Below are 18,531 nucleotides of genomic sequence, written 5' to 3'. Positions count from 1 at the left end.
ATGGGGGAGGGAAGGATTGGGAGTTTGAGGTTAGCAGATGCAAATTTTTATATATAGAATGGATAAAGAATAAAGTCCTACTCTATAGCAAAGGGAACTATACTCAATATCTTGTAATAATCTTTAATGGAAATAATCTGAAAAAGAATATGTATACAATCTGAAATGTAATATAATAATCTGAAAAAGAATATATATATGAGAGTTAGACCATAAAGAGAGCTGAGCACCAAAGAATTGATGCTTTTGAACTACGGTGTTGGACAAGAGTCTTGAAAGTCTCTTGGACAGCAAGGAGATCAAACCAGTCAATCCTAAAGGAAATCAGCCCTGAATATTCATTGGAAGGACTGATGCTGAAGCTGAAACTCCAATATTTTGGCCACCTGATGCAAAGAACTTACTAATTGGAAAAGACCCTGATGCTGGGAAAGATTGAAGGCAGGAGGAGAAGGGGACAACAGAGGATGAGATGGTTGGATGGCATCACTGACTCAATGGACATGAGTTTGAGCAAGCTCTGGGAGTTGGTGATGGACAGGGAAGCCTGGTGTGCTGCAGTCCATGGGGTCACAAAGAGTCAGACATGACTGAGTGACTGAACTGAACTGAACTGAGATATATACACTACATACATAGGGTAGGCCAAAAAAGTTGAAGTTCATTTGGATTTTTCAGTAAGATATGGGAAAATTCAAAAAAACTTTCTGGCCAGCCCAATATATATCTGAATCACTTTGCTGTACAGCAGAAGTTAACATAACATTGTAAATCAACCAGTCCTGGGTGTTCATTGGAAGGACTGATGCTGAAGCTGAAACTCCAGTACTTTGGCCACCTCCTGTGAAGAGCTGACTCATTGGAAAAGACACTGATGCTGGGAGGGATTGGGGGCAGGAGGAGAAGGGGAGGACAGAGGATTAGATGGCTGGATGGCATCAGCAACTCAATGGACATGAGTTTGAGTGAACTCCGGGAGTTGGTGATGGAGAGGGAGGCCTGGCGTGCTGGGATTCATGGGGTCGCACAGAGTCGGACACGACTGAGTGACTGAACTGAACTGAACTGAACTGAATACTTTAATTAAAAAAAAAAAAAAAGGATCCCTCTTCCACGCCTCCAGAAAGGGTCCACTAGCCTATTCTGTGAGCACCCCACAATAGGGCACACACATAGATTGCTTGAAACAGATGACTTCTGTTTTTGTTCTATACATTGCTACTTCCTGTCCCCCTCCCTCTACAAATAATCTCCCCAAGTTCCCAGCTATCCTGTTTTTTCATTAGGTGTTTCTCTTGGGGGAGACCTCACTAGACCTGTTAAAATGCATTTTTTCTTCTTCTGAAATACCAGCAGTTAAATATTTATTTCTTTAGATTAATGATTTTCAAACGTTTGCATAAGAATTACCTGGAGCACTTGCTAAAACACAGATTGCCATCTTGTGAATTAAATATACTTTGTATATTTACAAATATACAAATATACAAAGTATAATACTTTGGCTCCTAGTAGACACTCAATAAATGTTATTTCCTTTTTTAGTCTACATTTTAAATTATCCTCACATCTTCCCAATGTGAGGTTTACCCTGATGTTCCCCAGTCTTTGAATATCAATTTCCTATTAACAAACAACAGGTTTCTTTTATTAATGCATTTAGAAAAAAGAGAATAAAGGGTATTTCTACCCATTTATTTGTACTGCAAAAAGAAGCAAAATATACCTGGCATCAAGAGACAGTGTGGTGTAACTACAGCTGCGCTGCCTTTATGGAAAAAGGTCATGTCTTTAGAAGGTTACTCTGTTCAAAGTCATTCAAACTTTGTTTTGAGGGAAAGAGGGCTGCTCTTTAAGAACTGAAAGTAAATGGCAGAGTCTAGCTGATGAAATGTGCCAGAACCTCTCTAAAGCTATGGAGAGGGAAGCACATTTGATAGAATTTAGGTACTGATCAGAAGGGGCATTGGCAGTTAGTTGTCAAAGAAACTTGCCTTCCATGGGGAAGATCAGTAAGGAAGAAGGAAACTGGTGAGCTTTATCAACTGCTCAGAGTAGTAGTAGTTTTTTTTTTTTTTTTTCTTTTAAAACTTAATTTCACTTGTTGTTTGTTATTTATTTATTTATATATTGTTGGTTGTTCTGGGTCTTCGTTGCTGCGCAGGCAGGCTTTTCTCTAGTTGAGATGAGGCAGGGGGCTACTCTTCATTGCGGTGTGTGGGCTTCTCACTGAGATGACTTGTTTTGTTGCTAAGCACAGGCTCTAGGAGCATGGGTTTCAATAGCTGTGGAGTACAGGCTTAGTTGTTCCGAGGCATGTGGGATTTTCCCAGACCAGGGATGAAACCTGTGTCCCCTATATTAGCAGGCAAATTCCCATCCACTGTACCACCAGGGAAGGCCCTAGAGTAGTAATTCTTTCAGTGTGTCCCCTAGACCAGCAGCAATAGCATCTCCTGTGAAATACGAATTCTCTAGTTTCATCCCAGACCTAACTGAAGTAGAACCCTGGGCAAGGGCCCAGATCTGTGTTTTAGCAAGTCCTTCAGGGGATCCTGCTGAACAGGAACATTTAAGAACAGTCTTAGGGCAATTTTCCTAAAGAAAGACACAAAAGTGTAGATAGTACACTGACCTAAGATATGAGCTGTGACTCTGGTGTGTTACCTCCAGTGGAGTCTTTCATAATGACACTTTAAAAGTAGAGCAGGAGAAAGTTCCAGGTGATTCTCAACCCTGGCTGCACATTTGAGTCACTTGGGTCCCTTTGAGAAATACCACCAACCATTTTGGGCTATATCCTAACAATTTCATTTTCCTTGAGGGGGGCTCTAGGCTTTCATATTTTTAAGGCTTGCTCAGATGCCTGTAATGTGGTGGCCTGGGTTAAGAATATCTGTTGTAGAGGCTTGAAGTTTGGAACTTGGGATACCATTAGAAAAAGTTACTGATATTACTTTAAAGCATAACTTAAGTACTGCATGATAACAGCTACCAGTTAGCTGAGTTATCAGAACTCCTGTCACAGTTAGGAGATGGTCTAGGAGTGGGAAATGGTAACCCATTCCAGCATTCTCACCTGGAAAATTTCATGGACAGGGGAGCCCGGCAGGCTATAGTCCATAGGCTTGCAAAGAGTTGGACACGACTGAAGCACGTGAGTATACACACGTGCTAGAGTGCAAGGCCATTGCCACTGTTCCTAGTTAGCAGCCTTTGCAGACTGCTGGGCACATGCACAAGTAGAGTTGTGTGCCTTGAATCGAGCCCACTGCCCTTTTTACAACTATCCCCTAAGTGAAGGGAAAGTAATAAGACTCATGGAAAAAGCTTGGTCTCAGAGAAGGAAAATCTGCCCAGGAGTGCCAGCTTCACCACTAGCAAGACCTACAATGAGATCATATATAACTTGAGTGCTCTGCAGCTGTGTCCTTGTCTGTACTACTCAGTAGGCTTCCTCCAGCTCTAAAATAAAATCTTTACTCATACCATGGCTTCCCTGATGGCTCAGTGGGTGAAGAATCTGCCCGCAATGCAGGAGACATAAGAGACACTAGTTTGATCCCTGGGTTGGGAAGATCCCCTGGAGAAAAAAATGGCAACCCACTCCAGTATTCTTGCCTGGGAAATCCCATGGACAGAGGAGCCTGGCAGGCTACAGTCCAGAGTCATAAAGAGTCAGACACAACTGAGAACTAAGCACACACACACACAGAGCTTCTTTAGTTTCATGCAAACTGGACAATTGCACATTTGTCTGTTAAGAGCCAACATGGTCTGAGGCATCACAGATCTCTAACCTTGAGTCTTACTCCTTTGACTTTTTATTAAAGCAAAACTTTCCCCTTTGGATAAATAAGATGGATGCATGCATGCATGCTAAGTTGCTTTAGTCATGTCCGATTCTTTGTGACCCCACAGACTGCAGCCCGCCAGGCTTCTTTGTCCATGGGATTTTTCAGGTATGAAGAACCCACTAGAGTGGGTTGCCATGCCCTCCTCTAGGGGATCTTCCTGTCCCAGGGACTGAACCCGAGTCTCTTATACATCTCTTGCATTGTAGGCAGGTTCTTTACCACTAGTGCCATCTGGGAAGCCCATTAAGATGGATGCTCTAAGGGAAACACAGAAACTGCTGAAATTAAGTTCACACTATGAACTGAGAGTGTTCATTTTACCTCCTTCAACTGTAAAATCAGTTGAAAGCAATCCATTCAGGTACCTGTACTATCATGTTTTTGTAAAAAGAATGGAATTGATTCTAGAAAGTACGAAGCTTCTCTGGCTGCCTTTTTAAAAAAAAAAAAAACTACTATTAGATGTGCTTAAATTTCATTTCATGATACTTTCTGTTTATGAAGCCAACTTATAAGCTGAGAAAGGCTTGGACATTCCTGTCCTCTCATAAATGATGCTCCAGATATTATACTATTCTGAGAGGTACCATATGAAGCGTATCATATAATTATCATGGTCCATTCATTATGCTTGGTTTCAACCGATGTATTTGGAAACCATACAAGGATCAGATTCTAAATGGAGTACTTAGGCAGGAGATAGACATGACCTCTATCTTTATTGCTCACATACTCTATCCTTCTTACATGGTAATATTGTAAATCTAACTTCTTCTGTAGCAGAAAATAATTCTTTTCCTATCTCTCACTAGCTCTCTCACCCTCCCCTCCCCTTTTCATTCTAATTTAACATATCTCCAAGTATTATTAACTCTGAAAAATTCACTTAAGATGTTCGTGTAAACATTTATTTATTTGGCTGCAATGGGTCTTAGTTTCAGCATGTGGGATCTTCAGTCTTTGTTGCGGCTTGCATGGTCTTTAGTTGCAGCATGCAGAGACTCTAGTTGTAGCACATGGGATCTAATTCCCTGACCAGGGATGGAATCTGGGCCGTCAGCATTGGCCATCTGCACTGAGTGCAGAGTCTTAGCCACCATACCACCAGGAAAATCCCAAAGTTCATGTAACCTTTAATTTTTTCCAAGTCATAGGTCAATTGATAAATGCCAATTTTCATTCATGTGCTTTTGACAAGCTTCAAAATACATATGTCGGTATGGATATATATATGTGTATGCACACGTGTGTGCGCACACACACACACACACACAAGCACATTTGCAGCCTTATTAGCAAAACCATTCCCTTCTCTTTAACCAAACCACGGTCTTGAAGGCAAGCACATGCGCCAAGCCAAAAGGCTGAACAAGGAAGTATGAACTGGAGGAAATGAGACCTCTCCTAGTTTAAGATGCACAGTACTTTCTAACTAGCATGAAAGACTGTTATCACAGAAGATAGAGATGTATGTAATAGCTATCAACAAAACTCTTTTACCTAACTGGCAGATGAGATTGAAAAAAGCTACTGTGATTCAATAAGCAGTGCCTAGTTGCACCTCTTCCATATGGGTCTAGGAAGCTTACGAAGAATATTTTTTAGTTACAACAGCTATTTAAGATCATGTATTGAAACATGATGACTCTGGACACATAGCTTTGAATTGCTATACCACAAAAGGTTAGAAACATTATAAGACACTCAATCACTTTGCTTTCAATTAAAATATATTACAGAAAAATTATGTACTATTTGTCAATAACCAAAATTGTTTAAAATGTTATGAATTACATTAAAAATTTTTTGTCCATACTCTAGCCATGTGAGACCTTAGTTTCCCAAGGGATTGAACCCATGGCCCTGCATCAGAAGGTAGGGTCTTAACCACTGAACCACCGGGGAAATCCCGTGAATTACATTTTTATCTCATCCTTTTAAATTTCATATATATTTATAACACATACATTATATATAATATGTATGACATATTCATCTTTCATGTTTATAAAGGAAGGTCAGCTATATAGGGGACAACCTATAATAGAAAATTAGTAGCAAAAAGGACTGTAGGCGAATGAATTAGAGTATTGAGTTCATCCACAAAGGCAACTATAGTTTTTTAAATATAAAAACCGATTTAAAAAATAATAATCCAAAACCTCCACACATCTTATTGAAATGTTTCTGATACATATTAAGAGTTTGACAAGTAGAGTTACTTTGATGGCATAATTTGCATAGTACCCATGAGAATTGGGGAATTAGATGCTAAGAGAATTTCCACAATCCATTTTATAACCACTGATGATCAATCATACCTCCTGTTTTCTCTTCCATCATATCTGGATGTAAACAAAATTTCAGGTGAGAGAAATTTCAAGCTGAAAAACAAAAGGGTGGGCCAATAGGTAGATTGACGTACAGGTAGATGAGTTGAATCATTCCAGCCCCACCCGTTGCCTTACATTTTAAAATCAACTCCATTAATAAAAGAGTATTTGAACCCAACCCCCAAATTTTATATCTTTATAAATTACATAAAGTACTGTTGTACCAATATATTATTATCAATAATATGTATCAAAACAGAGTAAATATTTTTATATTGGCTTATAGCATATCTAAGGGGACTATTTTTTTGTATTACTGAGTTTTTTAATCTACCTTATCATCTCCCCCTATCTTTCACCATGTATGAGATGTAGTTTTTGTTCAGTGAACACTTTTTTGAACTCCTACTATTTCCATATACAATACTAAGATCTCTAGGTGATAAATATTTGAAATAGGCTTGTCATATCTATCTATTGTGTGCCCAGTATCTCTGAAAAAGATGCATCCTGGACATAATAGAATAGCCCCTGTTGAATAAATGTAGTCATATGGTTCAGTGCAGGCTGTGGTTTGTTATTTGCCAGTCCTCTATCTAGGGAATACTGTCTTCCTGGAAGTAAGGGAGATAATAAAGTGAATGCTAAGGTAGAAAAGTTAGAAAATTATGTATAAAAGTGTTAGTCATTCAGTTGTGTCCGACTCTTTGTGACCTGGACTGGACTATAGCCCACCAGGCTCCTCTGTCCATGGAATTCTCCAGGCAAGAATACTGGAGTGGGTTGCCATTCCCTTCTCCAGGGGATCTTCCCAACCCAGGGATTGAAATTGAGGCTCCCACATTGCAGGCAGATGCTTTATCATCTGAGTCACCAGGGAAGCCCATGTATATACATCATATATAGCATATATGTACTTTATATGTAAATATATATGCTTTTATACAGTGTATGTGGAGAAGGCAATGGCACCCCACTCCAGTACTCTTGCCTGGAAAATCCCATGGGTGGAGGAGCCTGGTAGGCTGCAGTCCATGGGGTCGCTAACAGTCAGACACGACTGAGCGACTTCACTTTCACTTTTCACTTTCATGCATTGGAGAAGGAAATGGCAACCCACTCCGGTGTTCTTGCCTGGAGAATCCCGGGGATGGGGGAGCCTGGTGGGCTGCCGTCTACGGGGTCACAAAGAGTCGGACATGACTGAAGTGACTTAGCATACAGCATATGTAGTATATATATATGTTATTTATCTTGTAAATTTAAAATGTTTCAGGAATATTAATAGTAGACAGTATCAATGTATATAAGAGGAAATTATAGGATATTCCTGTTAGCTTTCAATGCTCATTAAAATAAATGTGAGTATAAGACAAATTATTAGCTAAGATTTTCAGATAAGTACATTAAGAAAGAAACAATTCAAAGTCTATTTGAGAACTTACCATGTGCCAAGCATTGTGCTAATTTTTTCGATGTGCATTTTCTCATTTCATCTTTTATGATAATTCATAAGCTAAGTAGTTCTATTACTTTCAGTTTACAAAGAAGAGATTTTGTGATTTACCCAATATGACAGCCATGAAAAGGTAGATCTGAGATTAAAATTCAGATTATCCTGGTAAATAGCTAAGGCTCTGGAGCCAATGCTAGACTGATTTTCCTACCTCTTTACTAACAGGGATGCTCCAGTGTTTTCACTGAGATTAAAATCCACAGTATTTAAATACAGTTTATGGGGGCATGTTCGGATAAGTTACTTGTAAGTAAGCATTCTTGCGGTTTGTTTTGTTATGAATTAATGATAACTTAGGCTGTCAACTCTGCCAAACTTTAATATATGTTTAATATATGTTTGATAACTGTTTTTATAATTGTTAAAGCTTGGTCTTAAAAAAATGTCTGAGTGGTAATGGTCAAAAACATGAAATACAACCAGCCAGACTAGAAGACTAATTACTTAAACCGTCCCTGTGATTATATATATTTCCTTTATAGACACACATAATATGAAAACATCTCAGAACAGGGGTGAAGTTCTATCATAGATTAGTCTGTTTCCTTCTGATGAGGAATTTCAAGCAAATCCTAAATGCAGGATCTTTCTCTGTGTGTGACTGCCTAACTTCCAGATAAAACTCCTTAAGAGAGATTTTCTCAGAGCAACATCATGGCCATATTCCTTATAATATGCCTTGGTTGCGGGGTAACCCCACCTCCTGGGAGCAGGAAGTTGCCCCTAAACTCAATATCCTCCTTGGTAACATACTAACCCCTCAGCTGAGCTCCTTAATGAGTGCCTCAGAAACATAATTCTGTGAAGACAGCCATATGGGGATGATAGATGCATTTTGGACAGAGACAGAGAGACATGTTGAAAGCCTCACAGTGTTCCCAGAATCAGTTATATAATTCTTGACTAATTTTTATTGCTTTGCTATCAGTCTTGTGCCAAATTCTGGTAGTATTTTTTGTTTGTTTGTTTTTTAATTCAATGTGTTACAAAGTGATTGAAGGAGAGGTTTTCTAGGTAGAGGAAAAATTAGCCATAAGTGACAGGTATGTTTTGTGATGTGGTGGGGGGCATGTACATTAAAACTTTAATTGGCCTTTTGTGGACTGATGTTCTAGTCTCTCATTTATATTACTACAAACTTACTGCCATAGTGATGGGACATTGCTTTTCTGTCCTTTTTTTTTTTTTTAGAAAAAGAGATTAGTATTTATTTATTTATATGTTTTTGACTGGGTTGGGTTTTCATTGCTGGACCATTCAAGGGCTCCTCATCGCCCTGGCTTTTCTTGTTGCAGAGCACGGGCTCTGGGGCACGCGGGCTTCAGTAGCTGTTCCATGTGGACCCAGTAGTTGTGGCTCCTGGGCTTTAGAGCACAGGCTCACTAGTTGTCGTGCATTGGCTTAGTTGCTCCGGGGCATGTGGGATCTTCCCAGATCAGGGAAGTCACCGAGGTCTCCTGAATTGGTAGGCAGATTCTTTACCACTGAGCCACCAGGGAAGCCCTGCTCTTCTGTACTTCTGATTGCTGTGTAAACCCTATTCTAAAGAAATTTGTCTTATTTTACTGAATCACATACTCCTGGCCTTGGGATTGGTTAGGTAGCCTAATCCTTTTGGCATAAATGGTAATAACATTTTAATTTTTTTGCAGAAAGGTGACAGTTTTATTGTGGGAAGTAAAGCAGTCAAAGGAAACAATTGTCCAAGCATAATTAAAGAACAGAGAACAAAAAGAGAAGAAATATTTTATCAGAGAGTCACATATTAGTGAAGAGTGCATGCGGGCATGCTCAGTCCCTCAATCCTGTCTAACTCTTTGCAACCCTGTGGACTGTAGCCAGCCAGATTCCTCTGTCCCTGGGATTCCCCAGGCAAGAATACTGGACTTGGTTGCCATTTCCTACTGCTGGGGATCTTCTAGACCAGGGATTGAACCCACGTCTCCTGCATTGACAGGCAGAGTGTTTACCGCTCTGCCACCTGGGAAGCCCATTAATGAAAATAGATTTGATAAAATGGAAAAATTCATGTATAAATTCTTACATCTGGACTTACTACATTCAGTGATTTCATTTAAGGTCAAATGTAGTAAAGGATTCTTTTAAAAGCATTACTAAGAAGTAAAACTTTCACTATTTGAGATAATATGTATTGTATATAGAAAATACTAAGGAATCAACTAAAACTTCCATTAGAAGCAATGGACAAAATCAGCTGGGTTGTGGCATATAAGATAAACATATAAAAATCTATATATTGTATGTACATATAAGAGTATATATTCTAGACTCTTGAAATGAACAATCCAAAAACAGAATCTAAAACGCTTTGATTATAAATAACATCAAAAGAATACAATGTGGGCTACAGTCCATAGGGTTGCAAAGAGTCAGACATGACTGAGTGACTAACACTATCTTCATTTTATTGATAAGATGGCAATATTTCCCATACTGATCTATAGATTCGACAGTCCCTAGCAGATTCCCAGTTGGCTTCTTTGTAGAAATTGACATGCTGATCCTAAAATGAATATAGAAATTTAAAGTACTCCAAATCATCCAAACAATTTTGAAAAAGAAAAATTGGAGAATTACACCTAATTTCAAAGCTTACTACTACAAAGCAGCAGTTACTAAGACAGCATAGTATTGGCATAGGATAGACATATAGATTCTATAGAAAAAGACCCAATATATCTATGGTCAAAAATGATTTCAATAAAGATGCCAAGACCATTTAATGAGGAAAGAAGTGTCTTTTCGACAAATGTCAGTGGGACAACTGAATATCCATCCACCTTGAAAAGAAACGTTGGACTACTACTGAATACTCCATGTGAATATTAACTGGAAATGTGTTTAGTAGAAAATATAAAACTATACAATTCTTAAAAAAATAGGGGTCAGCCTTCATGACCTGGACTTAGCAATGATTTCTTAGTTGTTGTTGTTGGATGGGGATGTAAAATGGTGCAGCCACTTTGGAATCTTTGGAAAGTGTGGCAGTTTCTCAAAAAGTTAAGCATGGAGTTACTATATGACCCGAGAATTCTAATTCCAGGTATATATTAAAAGGAAATGAAAACACATTCATACAAAGACAGATGCATTCATCTTCACAGCAGTATTATTCACAATAGCCAAAGCATAGAAACAACCCAAATGTCCATCAGCTAATGAATGGATAAACAAAATGTGATATATTCATAAAACAGAATGTTATTCTCAAAAATAAGTATGAAGTATAGATACACGCTATAACATAGATGAACTAGATGCTAAGAGAAGGAAGTCAATCACAAAAAAGCATGTATTTTGAGATTCCATGTACATAAATTGTTCAGAATAGGCAAATGTATAGAGACAGAAAATAAATCATTGGTTGCCTAGAACGGGGTAGGAATCTGACTGGCTGGAGATGATAACTAAAGGGTACAGGGTATCTTTGGGGAGTGATAAAATGTTGTAAAACGAATTGTGTTAATTGGTGGCACAACTCTTTGAATATACTAGAAACCATTGAGTCATATATACTAAATTTGTGAATTGTATGGTATGTGAATTATATCTCAACAAAGCTGTGACCAAAACAGCATTATTTCTGAGGCAGCAGTCACACACTTTTAATGTAAGTATCCAGCCCCTTCAACATGGGTTTTCCAGTTACACCTGTGCAAAATAAGGAAACATTTTTTAAGAGAACTTTGGTTTGGATGGAAAAACATCCAATGTACTTCAAAAATATGGATTCATTTAAACTTTGGTATGTCACGAGCTTATTAGCATTGTGAAGTTAATGGTTGTAAAGGTCAAGGGATGTGAAATAGGAGAACAAATTCTTTAGACTTTTTTTTTGTTTTTTAACAGGTGCACCGTATCCAGAGAAACAGTTGGTGTAACCCTTACATCCATCTTTTTTGTTGATATCTCAGCAGAAAATACTATTTTCAGAAAGTATTGTCTTGCCAATGAGTTATACATTTACAATCTATCATTCTTGCCCAGCTATGAAAATAATCCTAGGGCACTACACCAGAATCCTGAAGAGCTGGTGCAAGAGCCAATTCTGTTTGCTTCTTGCCTTTCTTTTGCCTCTGAGCCTTTTTACTTAATAAATCTGAAAAATGTATTAGTCACAGTGGTTTTGACTCTAAGCTAAAGCTCTAAGTGAGCTGTTGCACTTCTGAACTAAAATTTCCCCGCTCTTTGCCATCTCTCACCCTGTGCTTTTCCAGACCTAAAATGTCAAAGTATCAGGCAGATGGAATTACATTTGGAACGTTGGTTTGGTAGGGAATAACTCCATGCTTTTAGCAGATCTGTAATCGTAGTATTTTTAAAAACAGTAGACTGCTAATAAAGGACTCATTGAAACCAGTTCTCTGTCTCAAGTAACTATTGTGTTTAGATAAAATATTCAGTACTATGAAACAAAATCAGTACTGGCCATTTTCTAAGGTGTCTAGGAAGTTATTGTAGGCCAGATTTTTGTCTAGCAAACCTTTAGAAGAAAGGGTTTTAGGTAGATGGAAATACTTCAATACTTTTTTGGGGGGTGCATCTTGGCTAAAGAAACTAAAACACTTCTAACCTTATTTCAGCAGAACATTAGAGTAGCTTCCTTTCTGTCAGGGCCTTGTGCCCATGAAGCATCTGGCAAAGACATTCTGTTATACCTTTGAAATGACTGGCATTATGTTTCCTTTACCTATTGAGCTTAGTCGCTCAGTCTTGGCCAACTCTTTGTGACCCGATGGATTGTAGCCTGCCAGGCTCCTCTGTCCATGGGATTTTCCAGGCAAGAATACTGGAGTGGGTAGCTTATCCCCTCTCCAGGGGATCTTCCCAACTCAGGAATCCAACCAGGGTCTCCCGAGTTGCAGACAGATTCTTTACCAGCTGAGCTTTTTACAAAATTGCATTTCTGTGATTGGGAGTGCATTTTTTTTTTTTCTTGTTGAATTTTGGACCTCCGTGACTACAATTATGTCTCATTGCATTGCTGACTCTGGCTGGGGAAAATGTGAGGACGAAACAGAGCCAAAACAACTGACCAGGAAGTAGGAGTCCTTCTGGCTTCTAACACCGGCTTCTCTGTCACTATCTCTGCCTTTGGGTGATATTTCCATCATCCAACAAATATTTATAAGCACATACTGTGAATGTACAAAGTATCATCTAGATGTCTAAACTCATAAGATTTCAGTTTCTTCCGCTGTAAAATGAAACATGATTTTTAAGCTGTAAAGCTGATTATTCTCTTATGATCCAGAGAGCAGAGGTTAACACACTTGACCTCAGTTCTAGGGAACTCAGAAATTTTACCCATATTTGTACACTTAGTACAATACTTTCTCATTCATAGAGAAGTTCTCTGTTTTTAAGTGGTGTTTTGTACATGCCTTAAATTCAGTTTTGAAAGTCACTTTAAATGAAAATTGTGTGTGCGTGCTCAGCCCCACAATAAAGTCAGCAATGGAAACATGACACTGGACAACTTATGGTGTGGTGTCACAATTTTAAATGGCTGGAAATTCCCTCTACTTTGAATAGGGAGAAATGACAAGATATTTTGTTAGTCTTGAAAAACTGCTGGATTCTAGCCCATCTGCTTTTTTATTCTTCTTCGCTTTTTCAAGAAAAAAAAAAAAAAAAAAGACCAAATGCAGTGAGGACCAGTGTGGCAGTGGCCCAGTCGTGACTGGCAAGTGTTCTCAGTTGCAGTCACAGTACGTGTTAAGGGCCACTTTATAGACTGCCCTTTGCGGCTTTAGCTCTGCTCACCATCAGTTGACTTCCTTGTGGTGGGAAGTCGGAAGGAGAAAACTGAAGCCTGGGCCCTGTATTTTTCAGTGGAGCCTACTTTTCTGCCCCCGCTCTTCCCCAGACTTAAGTGGCCAACAGAACACATTCACCCAGGTGTGAGTCCTTTCCTCCTGGACTGGGCTTTGGATACTGGGATTCCAGAATTCTCCGTTAACTGAGCCTCCACACTGCAGGTGTGCGGACTTTGCCTGAAGGGTGGTCATGTCAGCTGTGGACCCTGATTAAACCTCTACGTGTGCATTAGGGATGAGAGGAGAGGGGAGAACTGGGCTCCAAGCCATGGAAACAGTGGGGCTGGGCCTGAAAGTAGATATTCACCACTCTTCAGAAGACATTCTCCTATGAGTATGTTTCCATGGTTACACCCTCTCTTCTACAAGGAGCACACATTTTCAGAACAATTTAACTCTAAACCCTGGGCAAAATGGTAAACTTGGTTAAGACCTCCCTTTGGGGGATGGGAATCATTGGTGCAAAAACAAGAACTGTAACATTTTAGTAGTGGGGAGAGGAAATATCAAGTAGAAGGAGAAAAAGGATTTGGGAGGATACTGGAAATATTTCTTGTCCTGGGGGGAAATAATATGGGTATTCACTTTGATATAAATCATTCTGGGTATTTTTCTTTAGGTGTGCTACAATTTTCAATAAAAGCATTTTTTACATTTTTAAAAAGCTTTTTAGAAAAAGATTCTTTGGTTCTTTTTTCTAAAAAGAATCTTTTTAGAAAAGATTCTCTGTGCTGCATTTATGTATATCTCTCAGTCACGCTGGTTATTTCTTCTCAACACCCCATCACACTGTATTCCCATATGTTTATCACTATATGCTCAGATGCTCAGTTGTGCCCAACTCTTTGCAACCCCACAGACTGTAGCCCACCAGGCTCCTCTGTCCAAGGGCTTCTCCAGGCAAGAATACTAGACTGGGTTGCTATTTCCTTCTCCAGGGGATCTTCCCTATTCAGGGATCAAACCTGGGTCTCCTGCATTGCAAGTGGATTCTTTGCCAACTGAGCCACTAGGGAATCCCTGTTTATCACTGACTTCCCAAGTGGCACTCGTTGTAAAGAAACCACCTGCCAATGCAGGAGATGCTGGCTGCTCTTAATTGCCTACCAAAGAGGCTACCTCTCCTGGACCAAGCTCACTCCTTCCATTCCTCATCCTTTCCTACCCTTGGTCAATGTAACTAGGTCTTCATTTGTTCCAGGAAGTGCTGTGCTGCTCTTGGTAGCTTAATCAATGAATTAAATGTATCTTTAATGATCCATTTACTAATTAATGTGTTCTTTGTTCCAGGCAACAAAAAGATTCATAATGTTGAAATTTACTTCTGCTCAGAAGGCATTATAAGGAAAATAACCTCCACAGGGCTTCCCTTGTGGCTCAGCTGGTAAAGAATCCGCCTGCAATGCAGGAGACCTGGGTTGGGAAGATCCCCTAGAGAAGGGAAAGGCTACCCACTTCAGTATTCTGGCTTGGAGAATTCCAAGGACTATATAGTCCATGGGGTCACAAAGAGTCGGACATGACCGAGTGACTTTCGCTTCACTTCACTTGAAAGGAAAACTCAGAACTTCCTGAGTTTTAGGAAGTAGAATCCTCTGGGGAGGAATGTTCCCTCAGGGTCCCTGCTTGCTTGGATTTTTCTCAACCTGTTACAGTTTCTATCACTTTGTTACAGTCACCTGTAGGCCTCTCTCCCCCTGTGTGCATACAATTTCTTGTCTGTAGGCAAACTTATTTTTAACACCTTTTTTCCCCCATTCTAAATACTAAAGTAGTACTTAGTATTTAGTAGAAAGAATGAAAGGATTACAAAAAAACATAAAAATCTTGCTTACCAAGCGCCATCTGTTCTGCTATAACACAACTGCTGAAATTTACGAAATCTTGAGTTCTCAATAATCATGTAGGGAAATGATTATTCCAATAGGAAAAGGTAGGAGTGGGGGCAAGAAGAATTGAGTCAAAACAACAAAGTTATTTTAAGGAGCAACACTAATGATCCTTGGCTGGAATTTCAGGTAGGCTGCCAGGGGAGGTTTTGGCTGGCAGGCCTGATGCCCTTCAAACCACACGATATTACAGCTTTCACCTGTGGGTGAAGCTGTTTCTGCAGGGCACCATTGGCAGACGTAGAAGTAACCCTTAGATGTTGCTTTCCGGTTGGGGAGCCTCAGGCAGGAGCGCCACCCACAGGAAGCTGGAATAAATGCATTACTCGCGGAAAGATGAAACAGCAAAGAGGAAACATCCATCTCCAGACCAGAAGCAATGCCCAGGGTCGTAACTGGGAAAATAGGGTAACGTGTGGTGAAAAGACAAAGTTAGATTGTAAATGGAGGAATAAAAAAATTCAGGAATAGAAAGGTCAGAAACTGGGTGGAACACAGCGTATGGTGCATGCTAAGTCGCTTCAGTTGTGTCGGACTCTTCGTGACCCCGTGGACTATTGCCCTCCAGGCTCCTCTGCCCATGGGATTTTCCAGGCAAGAATAGTGGAGTGGACTGCCATGCCCTCCTCCAGGGGATCTTTCCGACCCAGGGACTGAACGGGCATCTCTTACCCCTCCTGCATTGGCAGGCGAGTTCTTTACCACTAGTGCCACCTGGAAGGCCAGAGCACAGTGTATAGATTAGGGCAATTGGTTCTGCACCAAGACCCTTGAGTAGTGATTACAAACCAGCTTCAGGACTTCTTCGGTTGCCCAGTGGCTAGGACTTTGTGCTCCCAGGGCCTGGGGCCCAGGATCAATCCCTGGTCAGAGAACCAGATCCCACATGCTGCAATTAAGACCTGGCACACTGAAGTAAGTAAATAAATGAAGAAGCCAGCTATCATGTGATGTCTTGGGTGCAGAGCTTATGGACTGAAGAGCTCTTGACTTAAAAAATAAAGAAAGAGGGACTTCCCTGGTGGTCCCATGGCTAAGACTCCGAGCTCCCAATACAGGGGACTGGGGTTCAATCCCTGGTCAGGGAACTGGATCCCACGTGCTGCAACTAAGACCTGGCACAGTCAAATAAATAAAATTTTTTTTAAAGGAGGAAAACATGGTCTCTGTTTTATGTAGCTCATTTCTATTAATTAACTTCATTGTTTAACTATGACTTGATAATTTATTATCAGTGTCTCTCAATAAAGTAAGATAGAAAGGAGTTATAGGATTTGACTATGGTTCCCAACTAAATAAAAATAATTGAGGCTTGACTTTTTTAGAACCTAAACAAACACTTTCTCTCTTAAATGTTGGATTCGCAGGAAAATGGCCTTATTTTTTTCTTGACCCAACAACAGGTTTGACAAGTGAAAGCTGCTCAGTCATGTCTGACGAATTCTCCAGGTCAGAAGATTGTGGGGTAGCCTTTCCCTTCTCCAGAGGATCTTCCCAACCCAGGGATCAAGCCCAGGTCTCCTGCATTGCAGGCAAATTCCTTACCAGCTGAGCCACAAGGGAAGCCCAAGAATACTGGAATGGGGAGCCTATCCCTTCTCCAGGGGATCTTCCTGATCCAGGAATCGAACTGGGGTCTCCTTCATTGCAGGTGGGTTCTTTACCAACAACACGTTTAATTACTTTTTTTCTCTTAGTATCCAAAACCTATTAATTAGGGTTTATTAGCATGTGGAGCGGAGAAGGCAATGGCACCCCACTCCAGTACTCTTGCCTGGAAAATCCATGGACGAAGGAGCCTGGTTGGCTGCAGTCCATGGGGTTGCTAAGAGTCGGGAACGACTGAGTGACTTCACTTTTACTTTTCACTTTCATGCATTGGAGAAGGGAATGGCAACCCACTCCAGTGTTCTTGCCTGGAGAATCCCAGGGATGGGGAAGCCTGGTGGGCTGCCGTCTCTGGGGTCGCAAAGAGTCGGACACGACTGAAGCGACTTAGCAGCAGCAGCAGCAGGATGTGGAGAAACAAATCAGTTACATAATCATATATATTATAATGATCAATAAATTATATAAACCTATAATAGAAAATGTGCCAGTATTTCATAAAAATAATATAATTCTTCACTCTTGAATAATTATGCAGGCCAAACTTCTAGAAATCAGTAGAAGTTTTAATTTCAAAATTACTTAGCCTATTTTTAGTTCATTTTAAATTAACAATTAGATTTCCTCCTGCATATTAATAATTATTTGGAAATGTTGAGTGATTTAGGGCAGTCAGAATGTTTGCCAACAGTCACATGTTCTTGGTAGCTGCTATTGTAGTCATACTTTGAGGCAAATATTAGATTTTTTAAATTAAAGTAAGAGACAATATTCTTAAACAACATTTTAAAAAAGTTCAGGAATCTACACGTACACTCTTTCTGGAATATGTAATCTACTGGGAAACATTATGAAAGAACATAACATAAAAAAAAACTCTTTTGCTCTCCAGAGTGGTTATCATGAAAGGCTCTCAGAGTACTTTGCCATCAATTTTTATGATCAGCCCTTTACAAAAACCCTCAAAATCCAGTAATTGACTCATAAACTAAATAGTAAGTGGAAAGGGGAAAAATTAGGAAGCACAGTGCATTACACATGGTATCATAAACAGAAGCCTAAGTTACCATTATTAATGCATTTGGTTATTGATAAGCATGCATACAGAGCCACATTTTTTGTGATAAAACTTTATCACAGATGCACAGTCATTTCAGGTCTGTTGCTGCCATCATCTCCTCAGTCTCGATGTTCTAGAATGCAAATCAGAGACATTAACACTGAGGTATGCTGGGAGGAAACGGTTTTTAAAGAAATTTGAAATTTTGAGACTAGCAAAAATTTTGAAAAAGAAAATATGAGCCAGTAATTGCATATGTCTGTAGATATTCTGAATGGACATGGAAAAGGGGTAGTTTTAGAAGAAAGGTAAAAAGAATCTGAGAAATAAAAAGGTTTACGGGTCCAGACAGAAAAGGCAGCAGCTGGAGATCCATTAACGTGGTTGTACAAGAACACGTTTGTGTCATATTCATTAAAATAACTTTA

The 18,531-nt window shown here is 39.7% G+C and overlaps 2 long non-coding RNA genes across 4 annotated transcripts in view; one reads left to right on the top strand and one right to left on the bottom strand.

The window, feature by feature from the left end:
- Window positions 1–15,718, bottom strand: part of LOC147370398 (uncharacterized) — a 33,990-nt gene extending 18,272 nt beyond the window's left edge. For all 3 annotated transcript variants that reach the window (XR_015166130.1, XR_015166129.1, XR_015166131.1), the window contains exons 1-2: window positions 15,382–15,718; window positions 6,179–6,241 (exon numbers count right to left, since the gene is read on the bottom strand). This is a non-coding gene — a long non-coding RNA (uncharacterized LOC147370398). The remainder of the gene's footprint in view (window positions 1–6,178; window positions 6,242–15,381) is intronic.
- A 316-nt stretch (window positions 15,719–16,034) lies between these two features.
- On the top strand, window positions 16,035–16,991 carry LOC147370397 (uncharacterized). Its single transcript, XR_015166133.1, has 2 exons — window positions 16,035–16,350; window positions 16,839–16,991. It is a non-coding gene; the product is annotated as an uncharacterized LOC147370397 (long non-coding RNA).
- Window positions 16,992–18,531: the final 1,540 nt, after the last annotated feature.

Source organism: Bos grunniens, chromosome 6 (assembly GCF_055505025.1).
Source record: "Bos grunniens cultivar Pamir isolate PY7600 chromosome 6, Bosgru_T2T1.0, whole genome shotgun sequence".
Taxonomy (NCBI): Eukaryota; Metazoa; Chordata; class Mammalia; order Artiodactyla; family Bovidae; genus Bos; species Bos grunniens.
This window is presented reverse-complemented; position numbering and strand designations above follow the sequence as displayed.